Source organism: Macrotis lagotis, chromosome X (assembly GCF_037893015.1).
Source record: "Macrotis lagotis isolate mMagLag1 chromosome X, bilby.v1.9.chrom.fasta, whole genome shotgun sequence".
NCBI classification, from domain to species: Eukaryota; Metazoa; Chordata; class Mammalia; order Peramelemorphia; family Peramelidae; genus Macrotis; species Macrotis lagotis.
The window spans coordinates 479056163-479068809 of NC_133666.1; the positions used below are offsets into that span (position 1 = coordinate 479056163).

At 38.2% G+C, this 12647-nt stretch overlaps 1 pseudogene; it reads left to right on the forward strand.

Annotated features, from left to right (window-relative positions):
- The first annotated feature begins 449 nt into the window (after positions 1–449).
- On the forward strand, positions 450–4569 carry LOC141499280 (protein FAM43B-like; annotated as a pseudogene).
- Positions 4570–12647: the final 8078 nt, after the last annotated feature.

The following is a 12647-nucleotide window of genomic DNA, read 5'->3' on the forward strand; positions in this document are numbered from 1 at the left end:
CTTGTGACCTTGGGCAAGTTATTTAATCTGGGTTATCTTGCATTCAGAATCATGTCCAGTCATCCTAATTTATATCTGGCCAAATGACTTCATAGGAGAGAGTGTGGCTGGTAATTTAGCACAGTACCCCTCACTCAAATCCAAATCCAATTCACTTGCTTGTTATGTCATCACTTTCCTAATATTGTGATCTTCTTTAGAGAATGAGCTACAAATATCATCATCATTGCCTCTATCCTTTATTCAGGCACCCCCCACCCTGTGTTTTAAATCTCAATTCTATTATTTTAATTTATATCTCCACCTAGCATTGTCCACCTTTGTAAACTCACCCACCATACATTTAACTCAAATGCAAGGTCCTTCTTAATGTTAACTACCTATACGTATCTTGGGAAGTATAGAGTATTCAGGAAAGCTGCTGAGATGCTCAATCTTTTGCTGTTGACATGGTCATCCAAGTCTCACCTTTGGCTTCAATAAGTTGTAGCATACACATTGGCCACACCCTGATGGATGATTTTGGCAAACTGGCTAACCAGGTTGAAAGTTAATGATAGGCTTCAAAGTGTTGGTGAGTTGGAGGGGTTTCTATCCCAAGCATGGGAACACTTCCTCCAGTAAAATGGGAATATGAGAATGATTTGTTCCAAAGACCATGGAGGCAGTTGAAGGAGGTGTGTGTGGAGCACTTAGAGCCTGATCAGACATCAAAGACACCAAAATCATCCACTGCAGTCTGAGACTTTGTTGGTTGTCTTAACACTAGACTGATGACTCTGGAAGAGAGAGGCTGATGATTTGTTTGGGGCAACTTTGTCTCACTTAAATCCAACTGACTCACAAATTAAGACATCAGCCTATGATGTCATTGGTCCTCTGAAAGCAAAGGACAAACAACAATCAATTGAGATTATATTATTTTTATAAGGCTAAATCCAAATGATGACTTGTCAGACCCATTAAAAGAAAGATACACCTAGGTTTAAAACATTCCATCAGCCCCGGGGCAAGGTGTTTGGTTTTTGAGAGAGGTTGTTGGTCAAATTTCTTGGTAACTACTAGTCTAACTTATAAATTGATCTTGCACAGATCATTGTGTCTCAATTTGCCTCCCTTTCAAATGTAAGAAGCATATAATTTATAATATCAGTGAATAGTTTTTATTTAAAAAAGGAAAGTAACTCATAAAGCCTTTAATGAACATTTTCTTTTTAGTTTTTGCAAGGCAATGGGGTCAAATGGCTTGTCCAAGGCCACACAGCCAGGCAATTACCAAGTGTCTGAGGCCAGATCCAAACCCAGGCACTCCTGATTCCAGGGCAGGCGCTCTATTCACTGCGCCATCCAGCTGCCCCTAATGAACAGTTTTTAACTGAATCATTTTTCCATCCTTAGTTTCTTAATTGGACCTTTGGGTCAGGACAAGACTCTGTACAATTTCTAGAAGGAATTGTGAGGCATTATTTTTGGCCCAGATCCATATTATTGGGGTTTATGTCACTGCCTCTTCTGGGTACTCTGTGGTATATTCCTCAAGGACCTCAGAGATGGTTCAGATCAATGAGCTGTAAACTTGGCACATTCTAAGAAGTCTGATCTTGTACCCCAGGTGACTGCGGTCATCCTCAACCAAGCTTTATAAGTCTCCAACCTCGGATGGAGGTTAAAATGGCATAGCTACTGCAGGTTGTAGATATCTTTGGTTCACCTTTGGTCCACACTCTCATTTTGCTGGCTTTTGATACACAGCTGCAAGCTCCAAAATTTCCTGGTTCTACCCTGATCTGTTATCTGGAAGACTTAGATAAGGTTTTTATGGCTGAATCTTTTCCCTAGCTGGCTTTTCCTTTGCTTCTCCTCTTCTTCCCTCCTGCCCCACTTCCCCTCGGCCCACGGGGTTTAGCTCTCCTTTCCTGCTCACTCAAGTCAACTGGGCTTCCATTTTTTTTTAGGTTCCTGCAAGGCAAATGGGGTCAAGTGGCTTGCCCAAGGCCACACAGTCAGGCAATCACCATGTGTCCGAGACCAGATTCTAACCCAGGCACTCCCAACTCCAGGGCCAGCAACCCATCCACTGTACCACCTAGCCACCCTAGGCTTCCATTGTATAGAAGACCCATGGTGCATGGTCAAGTTGCTTCACTCAATCCTAACACTCTTCGCATGCACTTTACTTCTCCCTATGTTCATAAGAGGCATCTAAATTGATTGAGCCTTTTCACACATGATTGGAAGGCCTTAAATGGATTTGATTCCATTGAGATACCCTCTAGTAAACTAATCGTGAGAGAAGAGCTGAGTCATTCATCTCTTGATCCCATCTTCCTCTTGAACAGTACATGAGTATCCATTTGTCCCCAAAATACAAATAAAATCTCTGGAATCACATGGTGAGCCCTAAAAAACTTCGGAAACCTGAATTACTGCTTTTCACAGATTCTATGGGAAATCCTATGAAGGGATGACCAAAATTGGAGAGTGGCTAAACAAGCTGTGGTAGATGATAGTAATGGAATACCACTGTGCTATAAAAAATGACAAGCATGCTGTTTTCTGAAAAACTTGGAAAGACTTATTTGAACTGATGCAAAATAAGTGACTTAGTTATTCTCAGCAGTCCTAAGACAGTCCGAAAGGCTTAATGGTGATGCATGCACCCTCTAGAAAAAGAACTGATGTTGATTATAAACTAAAAACATGTTGTTTTTCACTTTCTCTTTTATTCAAATCTTCATATACAAAATGACTGATATGTTAATGTTTTATATGATTGCACATGTAAATCTTATATCTGATTGCTTACTATTTCAAGGGGTGGGAAGGAATAGAATTTGGAACTCAAAACTTTTTTAAAAACATGTTAAAGCTGGGGAGGCTAGGTGGCACAGTAGATAAAGCACCGGCCCTGGAGTCAGGAGCACCGGGGTTCAAATCCAGTCTCAGACACTCAACAACTACCTAGCTGTGTGGCCTTGGGCAAGCCACCTAACCCCAGTTTGCCTTGCAAAAAAAATGCAATTAAAAAAAGTAAGTTCCTTGAAGCAGGAGCTGTTTTCATCTTTGTATCCTTAGTGTTTAACACAAGATCTGGCCTGTAATAAGGATTTATTAAAGGCTTGTTTACCTCTATGAACATGGGTCACTTAACCTTCTTTTGCTCATCTCTAAAAATGGGGGAAATGATACCTGTAGAACCTATACCTAACAGGGAGTCAAGATGGTAAATGGAAAGTGTCTTGGATTTGTAGTCCGAGGACCTGGATTTGAATCAAAATTCTTCAGCTTCCCCTATGTGACTTGGGCAAGTATAAGTGGTAGGGCACTGGACTTGGGACTCAGAAAGACCAAAGTTCAAATCCCACCTCAGACACTCATTAATGGCATGATCCTGAGGCAAGTCCTTCAACCTCTGTAGGACTGTTTGCTCGCCTATAAAATGAAAGTTTTTGGATTTGATGGCTTCTAAGATCTCATCTGCCATGATGCTTTAACATCATTTTCCCATCAGTATTTTCATTTATAAAATGAGGATTTGATGATCTATCAGTCTATAAAATCATCTCTTAACCTTGGAGTCTCAGTTTCTCTATATGTAAAAATGGGGGGGGGGATAAGACGGCTTTAAATCTGTGATCTGTGAAATGTTTTGTAAACTGTAGAGACACAAAGACATCCAGCTATTACAGTACAGCTTTAGGCTTCTCTCATTTTCTGAAAGTGTAAAACTGTTCCTATTTACAAAGAGGCAGCATCCCCTGCAACTTCCTGCCCTTCCCCTGTTCAAAGGCAGGAGAAAAACACAGAACATTGACACCCCAAATGTGCCAAGTGGTGGTTGCCATGATCACAGGACAGCACTTTATTTGATATCATTTCCTGAAGTGTTCTGTTGCCATAATAACAGAAGGCCAGTTCTTGAGACTATGAAGATGTGTCTCTGTGTTCAAGTACAGAAGAGGAGGAAGTTCTTCCTTGAGGTCTCCCAGTAAGGCAGGCTGGGTCAGGACAAGGTGAGGAAGAAGCCCTGTACAAGATAATTTGTAAAGGGTGGGGGCATTTACTCATCAGGACATGCTGCCCATATAGGGGAGTGGTGCCTTTGAAGGAAGATTCCAAGCAATAAGGAAGAGGTGCATTCCAGGCAAGGCAAAGAACTTGCTGCCGCGCATCACCCACTGCGCCGCCGACCACCGCCACCCGCCAGTCTTCACCTGGGTTTACCGCCACCAGGCACGCCACAAGGCCGTGGTGCTGCGCTGCCACGCCGTGCTGTTGGCGCGGGCCCACAAGGCGCGGGCCCCAGCGAGGCTGCTGCGCCAGACGGTGCTGGCCGCCCTGGGCGACTTCAAGTGGCTGCAGCGCCAGAGGGACGCGTGCCACATGCGCCAGCAGCAGCAGCAGCAGCAGCAGCAGCATGGCTCCCCGCCGCTGCCCTGCTGCCACGGCCGCCCCTGCGCCGCCTGCTCAATGCCACCTGCGCCTACCGGCCGCCGAGCGCATCCGCGCCTCAGCAGCATCTGTGAGGAGGACGAGGACAAGGAGGCAGAGGCGGCAGAGGCGGCCTAGGGCCGTGGCGCCGAGGTGCTGCTCCTGGAGCGGGACCTGAGGACGTGCAGGCTCATGTTTACTCTTAAACAAGAATATTTTAGTAATGTATAAAAAATATCTTTTGTAAAAAAAATAAGAACAAATAAATAAATATTAAAAAGTCATTATAAATGAATACCAAAGGGTATAAATAAATATGAGATTTTTTGTTGAATCATTGATTTATTTTAAAGGGTTAAATATATTATTTCTAGACTTTAAATTGAAAACTCATTATGAATGTGATAGATATATTATTCTTGCATTGAGAAAGTAAGTTTTTTAACATTGTACAACAGCCTTAGGTTTGATATTCAAATATCAGTTTTTCACCCATGTAGCATTTGAACATATGACCATTTGTAGTAAAAGTTATTACTTTCATACCTAAAACTACCTTGGAGTTATGAGCTTTTTGTGCATGTTTTCTATTCTTCTCCATTTTTCAGTTAAAAGAAATAGAGACTTGTAGTGACTGGTACTTAATTTATGCTTAATACATTTTTGTTGATTTATTGATTTGTCATATTGAATCAAAGCACATCATTCCATTTCTGATTGTTAGACTCTGGGACAGTCTGTCAGAATCTAATTAGAATGCATCAAATAATCCAATTTCATGATTTTAGGAATCACATATCTTTGCTACGAATATAATTTGCAAAAGGATATTAGTTCTAGGGGACTTGAATATTTACAGTATGACACTGATACTCCATAATATTTTATTTTGTTTTGTTAATCTTTCATATATTTAAACTTTTCAAGTAACATTTAAAAAATTATTCTGACCCTATCAATAACTACCATTCAGCAAATTTAAAAACTTAAAATATATATCACCTTGTATATCTTTAATTAGCTCACAATAAGAAATTCTCACATTAACTATGTTAAAAAATTTATATATCTTTTTACATTTGCAGTTGATTTGCTCTTTTTTGGATAGTATGTTTTAACTTTATTCATTTGTGGTTATGATTTATCCTAGCATTGATCAGAATTCAAAAGTCTTTTAAAGTTGTTCTTTATTGTTATACTTTTCTTATAGTAATAAAGCATTGTTATTGTTCAATTAAATAAATTGACTTCATGTACTTAGTACCTGTGCAACCATGGGCAAGTCATTTATTATTGATTTCCTAGCATTCAAGGCCATCCCCACTTTTCCTGATTCATATATGGCCACTGGACCCAAATAACACTGGAGAAGAAAGTGAAACTTAGAACAGTATCTCCTCACTCAAAAAATCCAATTCATATGCTTGCCATAGCTTTACCTCCTTGATGTTATGGTCTTCTTTTAAAATGAATAAAAATTATTATTATTCTTGTTATTATTTATCATTATTATTTATCATTATTATCAATATTATTAATGCAGAGAAAATATTTCTTTGGGTGGCTAGGGCATTAAAAGCAATTGGCAGGAAATTCTCTTATTTCAAACCATATATGAAAATAATCCATTCTAAAATATTCATGACAAGAGGCTAATTTGCTTTAGTTAGAAAATATCCTATTACTGGGAAACTACTACATTCAAGGAAATATATTCTATTTTTTGATATTTTATTTTAATTGATATTTTATTTTTCCAAATTCATGCTATGAAAGTCTTTCTTCATTCATCCATATGTATAACTATATTTTTAAGTTACAAAGTTTCCTTCCACCTTCACTTCCCACTGTGTTCCCCTAATGTTACAGTTTAGTCATTTTCAATATGAGGTAGTAGGATTAAGGGAAAGAGATACAAGAGGGATACTTTTTAAAAAAAGTGAATGTAGTATTCATCTGAAGAGTATTTTTTATTTTGTTTTGTTTTGTTCTGATTTTTCTTCCACTGGATGGAGATAAGTATTGCCCATTGCAGGTCTAATTGGGTTGTACTAACTCTTTGAACTGCTGAGAGGAGCTGCATTGATCAAGGTTGATCATCTCACAATGTTGTTGTTAATATGTAAATTGTTCTCTTGATTCTTCACCCTTCACTCAGCATCAGACCCTGTAATTCACCATGTTTCTCTAGCATCTGACCATTTGTGGTTTCTTATAGAACCATAGTATTCTGTAATATTTATGTATGATAATTTGTTTAACCATTCCCCAATTTATAGGCATCTCTACAGTTTTCAGTTTTTTGCCACTACAAAAAGGGCTGCTAGGAATATTTTGGAACATGTGGGACTTTTTCCCAGTTTTCATAATTTCCTCTAGGTATAAGGCTAAAACTAGAATTGTTGGGTCAAAGGGTATGAACAATTTTATTACTGTCTGGCCCTAGTTTCATATTGCTCTCCAGAATGGTCTGATCAGTTCGCATCTCCACCAACAATACATTAATCAGTCCTCCAAAAAAACTCTCCAATGTTGGTCATTTTTCCTTTTTGTCATCTAAGTCAATCTCATATTTGTTTTAATTTTCATTTCTCTAATCAATAAAAATTTGGAGCAATTTTTCATACATATAGACACACACACACACACACACACATATATGTATATATATATATATATATAAACAACTTTAATCTCTTCATTTCAGAACTGTCTATTCATATCCTTTGATCATTTGTCAATTGAAGAATGACTCGTTACCTTATAAAGTTGATGCAATTCCCATATAATTTAGAAATGAGACTTTTATCAGAACTCCTAGCTGTGAAGCTTGTTTTCCAGATTTCTGCTTTCCTTCTAATTTTGGCAGCATTGGTTTTATTAGTATAAAACCCTTTTAATTTAATATTGCAAAATCATTCAATTTTTAGTTTATAATGTTCTCTATTTCTTGTTTGGTCATAAATTTGTGCCCTTTCCATAGATCTAATAGATGAGTATTTCTTGTCTATTAATTTATCTATGGTATCACCCTATACCATTTAATCCTATACTCATTTTGACTTTATTTTGGTATAGGGTGTGAGTTGTAGGTCCATGTCCAGTTTTTGCCATTCTATTTTTCAGTTTTCCCAACAATTTTGCTAAATAGTGAGTTCTTATCCAAGAAATTAATGTTTTTGAGTTTGTCAAACAGTAGATTATTATAGTCATTTACTACTATTTCTTTTGAACCTCTTCAAATCCACTTATCAATTACTCTATTTCTTAACCAGTACCAGGCAGTTTTGATCACTGCTGCTTTATAATACTTTGGATATTTTACATATCTAATGTTCAGGTAGATTATTCCAGCACCCCCAGTACTCCCAATTACATAGACATATGCACTTGAAATCTGTCTATAATTCTATATAAACTCTGAGTTCAAGGGAAATAAAATCAAACCACATTTGGATGGCAGTCCTTCACATACATGAAGATAATTATTATCTCCCCTCCTCAAATTATTTTTTTCTATTTTTAATGTCAATTTCATTAACATATAAAGTGGTGAGAAGTATACTTTTTGGTCATTTTGAAGAATTATAATTTAACTTGATGAGATTACAGGCCATGTATATTTGGATAGGATCATCTTTACCACCTCCCTTGGAAATAGGAATTCTCACTGACTCCTCTCTGAGATATTGCAAAGAGGGTCAGCTAGGTGGTGCACTGGATAGAGCACCAGCCCTGGAGTCAGGAGTATCTGAGTTCAAATCTGAGCTCAGACACTTAATAATTACCTAGCTGTGTGGCCTTGGGCAAGTCACTTAACCACATTTTCCTTGCAAAAAAAACACTATTGCAAAGAACACCTATGATTTATTGTTGATGATGGAAGTTCAAATGAATGGATGCCTGCTTGTGATCTATAAAAAGCATTGGCTGTGGCATGGTACATTGTCTTTCATTCTATGTGGATATCATTCACAGTCCTCATATATTTTTTTTATTAACTTTATTTTATTTTTGTACAAGTGATGTATTTTTGTACATTACTGAAATATTCTTGTTTAAGAGTAAACATAATGCCCCTCCCCCAAAAGATATAGACCCTTATGAGAAATAAAGGAAAGGAAAGAGGAAAAAATGAAATTAAAATAAAAAAAATAATGATAATAATAATAATAGAGCAGCTAAGTGATGCAGTGGATGGAGCACTGGCCCTGGAGTCAAGAGCACCTCAGCTCACATCTGGCTTCAGACACCCAACAATCATGCAACTGTGTTGCCCCACAAAAACCAAACCAAATACAATACAATACAATACAATACAATACAATACAATACAATACAATACAATGCAATACAATGCAATGTAATGCAATACAATATAATACAATACAATACAATAATAAAATAAAATAAAATAATAAAATAAAATAAAAATAATAGGGGCAGCCAGGTGGCCCAGTGGACAGAGCACTGGCCCTGGAGTCAGGAGAACCCGGGTTCAAATCTGGCCTCAGACACCCAACAATCACAATCACCCATCTGTGTGGCCCTGGCCAAGGCACCCAACCCCATTTGTTCCCACAACACCCACATAATAATAATAATAATAATAATAATAATAATAATAATATGCTTCAATCTGTGTTGCAACACCTTTGTCATGGGTTGATCACATTCTTTTGGATAAGTCCATCACAAAAGGTACTTCCATAGTTTTCCACTGTGGCCATTGCTGATTGCAACTCCCTCCATTCATACTTACTCACTATCATACACTATATTTTCTCTCTCTTCTTTCACTCTGTTCCTCTTAAATGTTCTTTAGGGTAGCTGAGTGGTGAAGCAGACTGATCACTGGCCCTGGGGCCAAGAGGCCCTAAGCCCACATACCACACCTAAGGACAAGCAACCACCAGGGCCCTGTGGTCCCTGACAGGTCATCCAATCCCAGCTCCTTGCAAAAAGTAAAAAGTGAAAAAGAAAATGTGTTATATCTGACCACTCTCCCCCATGGTTCATCTTCTCTTGGATCACTCACATCCCCCCCCTTTCCCTAGTCTTCCATTTCTCCTTCTTATTCTAGATGTCTATACCCCATTGAGTACATATCCTATTTCCTCTCTGAGCCACCTCTAATGAGAGCTAAGGTTACCTCATTCCCCCTTGCCTTGTCTATTCCATATCATTGCAATAGCTCATTGAAATAAAAAAAAATCTTATTATATGAAATATCTTAGTCTATTCCACATCTCCTTTCTCTTACTCCCATTATATTTCCCTTTTAGCGATTAACTCCATTTTTACACTTCAGATTCAGCTCTCTCCTGTGCTTCATCTATAAAAGCTCCTCTACCTGCTCTATTAAATGAGAAGTTTCTTATGAGTATTATCAATATCATTTTTCTATGTAGTAATAGATGTAGTTCATCATAATTAACTCCCTCATATTTTCCCCTCTCCTCCACTCTCTATGCTTCACCTGAGACCTGTATTTGAAGATGAATCTTTCTGTTCAGCTCTGGCCATTCCAACAGGAACATTTGAAATTCCCCTGGTTCATTGAAAGTCCATCTTTTTCCCTGGAAGAGGATGTTCAGTTTTGCTGGGTAGTTGATTCTCTGTTGTAATCCAAGGTGTTTTGCCTTCCAGACTATTAGATTCCAAGTCCTCTGAGCCTTTAATGTAGTTACTGTTAAATCCTGTGTGATCATGACTGCAGCTCCATGATATATAAATTGTGTCATTCTGCCTGCTTCTAATATTTTCTCTTTGATTTGGGAGTTCTGGAACTTGGCTATGATATTCCTGTGGGTTGTTTTTTGGGGATCACTTTCTGGGTGAGATCTGTGGATTCTTTCAATTTCTATTTTGCCTTCTGCTTCTAGGATATCTGGGCAATTTTCCTGTAGGAAATCTTTATAAATAAGGCCAAGTATCTTTTCCTGATCATCACTTTCAGGTATTCCAATAATTTTAAAATTATCTTTCCTGAACCTGTTTTCCAGATCAGTTGGTTTTTCAATGAGATGTTTCACATTTTCTTCAATTTCTTTATTCTTTTGGTTTTGAAGTGTTGTATATTGACTTCTCTTAAAGTATGCAGATTCCTTTAGTTCCATGCTACATCTGAAGGATTTGTTTTCCTTGGAGAGCTTTCTTACCTCTTTTTTCATCTGACCAATTCTGCTTTTTAAAACATTCTTCTCCTCAATAACTTTTTGAACAGTTTCATCCATTTTACCTATGCTGTTTTTAACATGTTATTGTCTTCAGCATTTTTCCAGATCTGCTTGACTGCTGACTTCTTCATACTTTTCCTGCATCTCTCTCATTTCTTTTTCCAATTTTTCTTCTATCTCCCTCACTTGATTTTCAAAATATTTTTTGAATTCTGTCATAGACTGAAACCAATTTCTATTTTTCTTGCAGTCTTTGGATGCAGGAGTTTGTACTTCCTCATCTTCAGATTGAGTATTTCGATCCTTCTTGGGATCATAGAAAATGTATTTCTCACTGGTGTTCTTTTTTCTGTTTACCCATTTACTCATTTCCCCAGCCTGTGCCTGGTCTTAGGGTGCTCCCTGAGCTTTTAAGTATTGGGACACATCCCCTACAAGGGTCTCCATGTGTGAGGCTCTGTCTTCTGTCCTTGTCTGTGAATGATCACAACCCCCCCCACAGGACTGAGGGGGGGGGGCCCTGCTTTTCTATGGGGGCCCTAGACCATGATCAGGATCTGAATGTGGCCAGATCCCCAGAGTCCTGTTCCAGGAACAGAGGACAAATCTTGAAAATTGCTTCCCTCTCCCCTACCCTTGGTAGGCTGAGCATTCAAGGCTCAGTTGCCTAGGGGCTCCTACTTACAGGCACCTCCTGATTCCATTTGCTGTATCTGTGATACCAGAGCCAAGCTGCTTGCTGAGTGACCTGAGGTCTGGGCTTCACATGCTCACCCTGGCAGAGGCTCCCCCCACTGGTCTTCCAAGTTGTGCCTGGTGCTCCCCTGAGGTGTAGGCAAGGAAACTACACCTGCAGTGGCTCCCAGCACCTGAGGGCTGCCTCCAGGAGACTGAAGTTCCTTCACTCTGGCAGTCCGCCCCTCTAACCCCATGGAACAGAGTCTTTCCACTGTTTTCTATGTTACCTTGGGCTGAAGAATTGCCTCACTGAGTCCCTCTATGGGTTCTGTCTGTCAAAAATTTAGTAAGAGTCATTATTTTATATGTTTTGAAATATTATAGAGAGCTCCTAAGAGAGTTGTCACCATCTTGGCTCTGCACCCTCCCTCTTCCTTATAGTGATTATAGGAAGGTCATTTACACAATACTGTACACAATACACAGTACTCAAAAAAGAGAAAGAAGTTAGCTAGAGCCTATCTATATCCATTGATTTTATGCACAATCTTTGTAATATTTGATTTTTTAAGGTTTTCTATGATACTTGCTAAGTGTAGGACAATTACAATTATGGTCAATATCAACAACTGAAAATTATTTTTAAAATTTTCAGAGTACACACATATATATATATATATATATATATATATATATATATATATATATATGTATGTATGTAACAGTGACTATCCTTGGAGCATATATTTTTGGTTAACCTGCTTTGTGAAGTATCTCATGCTATGAAATAGAATGATATTGTCAGCAATGCTATTAAATGCTTTCATTGAGGATAAACATGGCATCAAGGTAGGGTAATGTAATGATGACAAATTCTTCAACTTGAAAAGGCTACAATCCAGGACTAAAGTCAAAGGAGTTAGTGCATAATTTTTTTGTTTGCAGTTTGCTAGGAAGTCAATGTAACTTCTGTAGTCGACATGCAAAAAAGCAATCAGTTCTGTACTGCTTGTACTAATTTTGGCCGAACAGTTATTCCCAAGAAAATACAGGTACTCCATCAGCTAGCACTACACCATTAATATAAGTAAAGCCATGGTTACAGCAAATTGCAAAGTTTTGAATACTATGGTGGGGTTCCCTTACCTTGACAGCATATGATCCAAGGAGGTACATCTTTATAATGAGGTAGACAAATGCATTGCCAGATCTAGTTCAGTGTTTGAGAGGCTCTGAAAGAAATTATGGAAGAAAAGATGTATTAAAGTGGTTACAAAACAGAAACTCTACTAAATCTTTGTACTGACCTTATTGTGTATGCTTGTGAAACCTGGACAGATTTCCAGCACCATGCCAGGA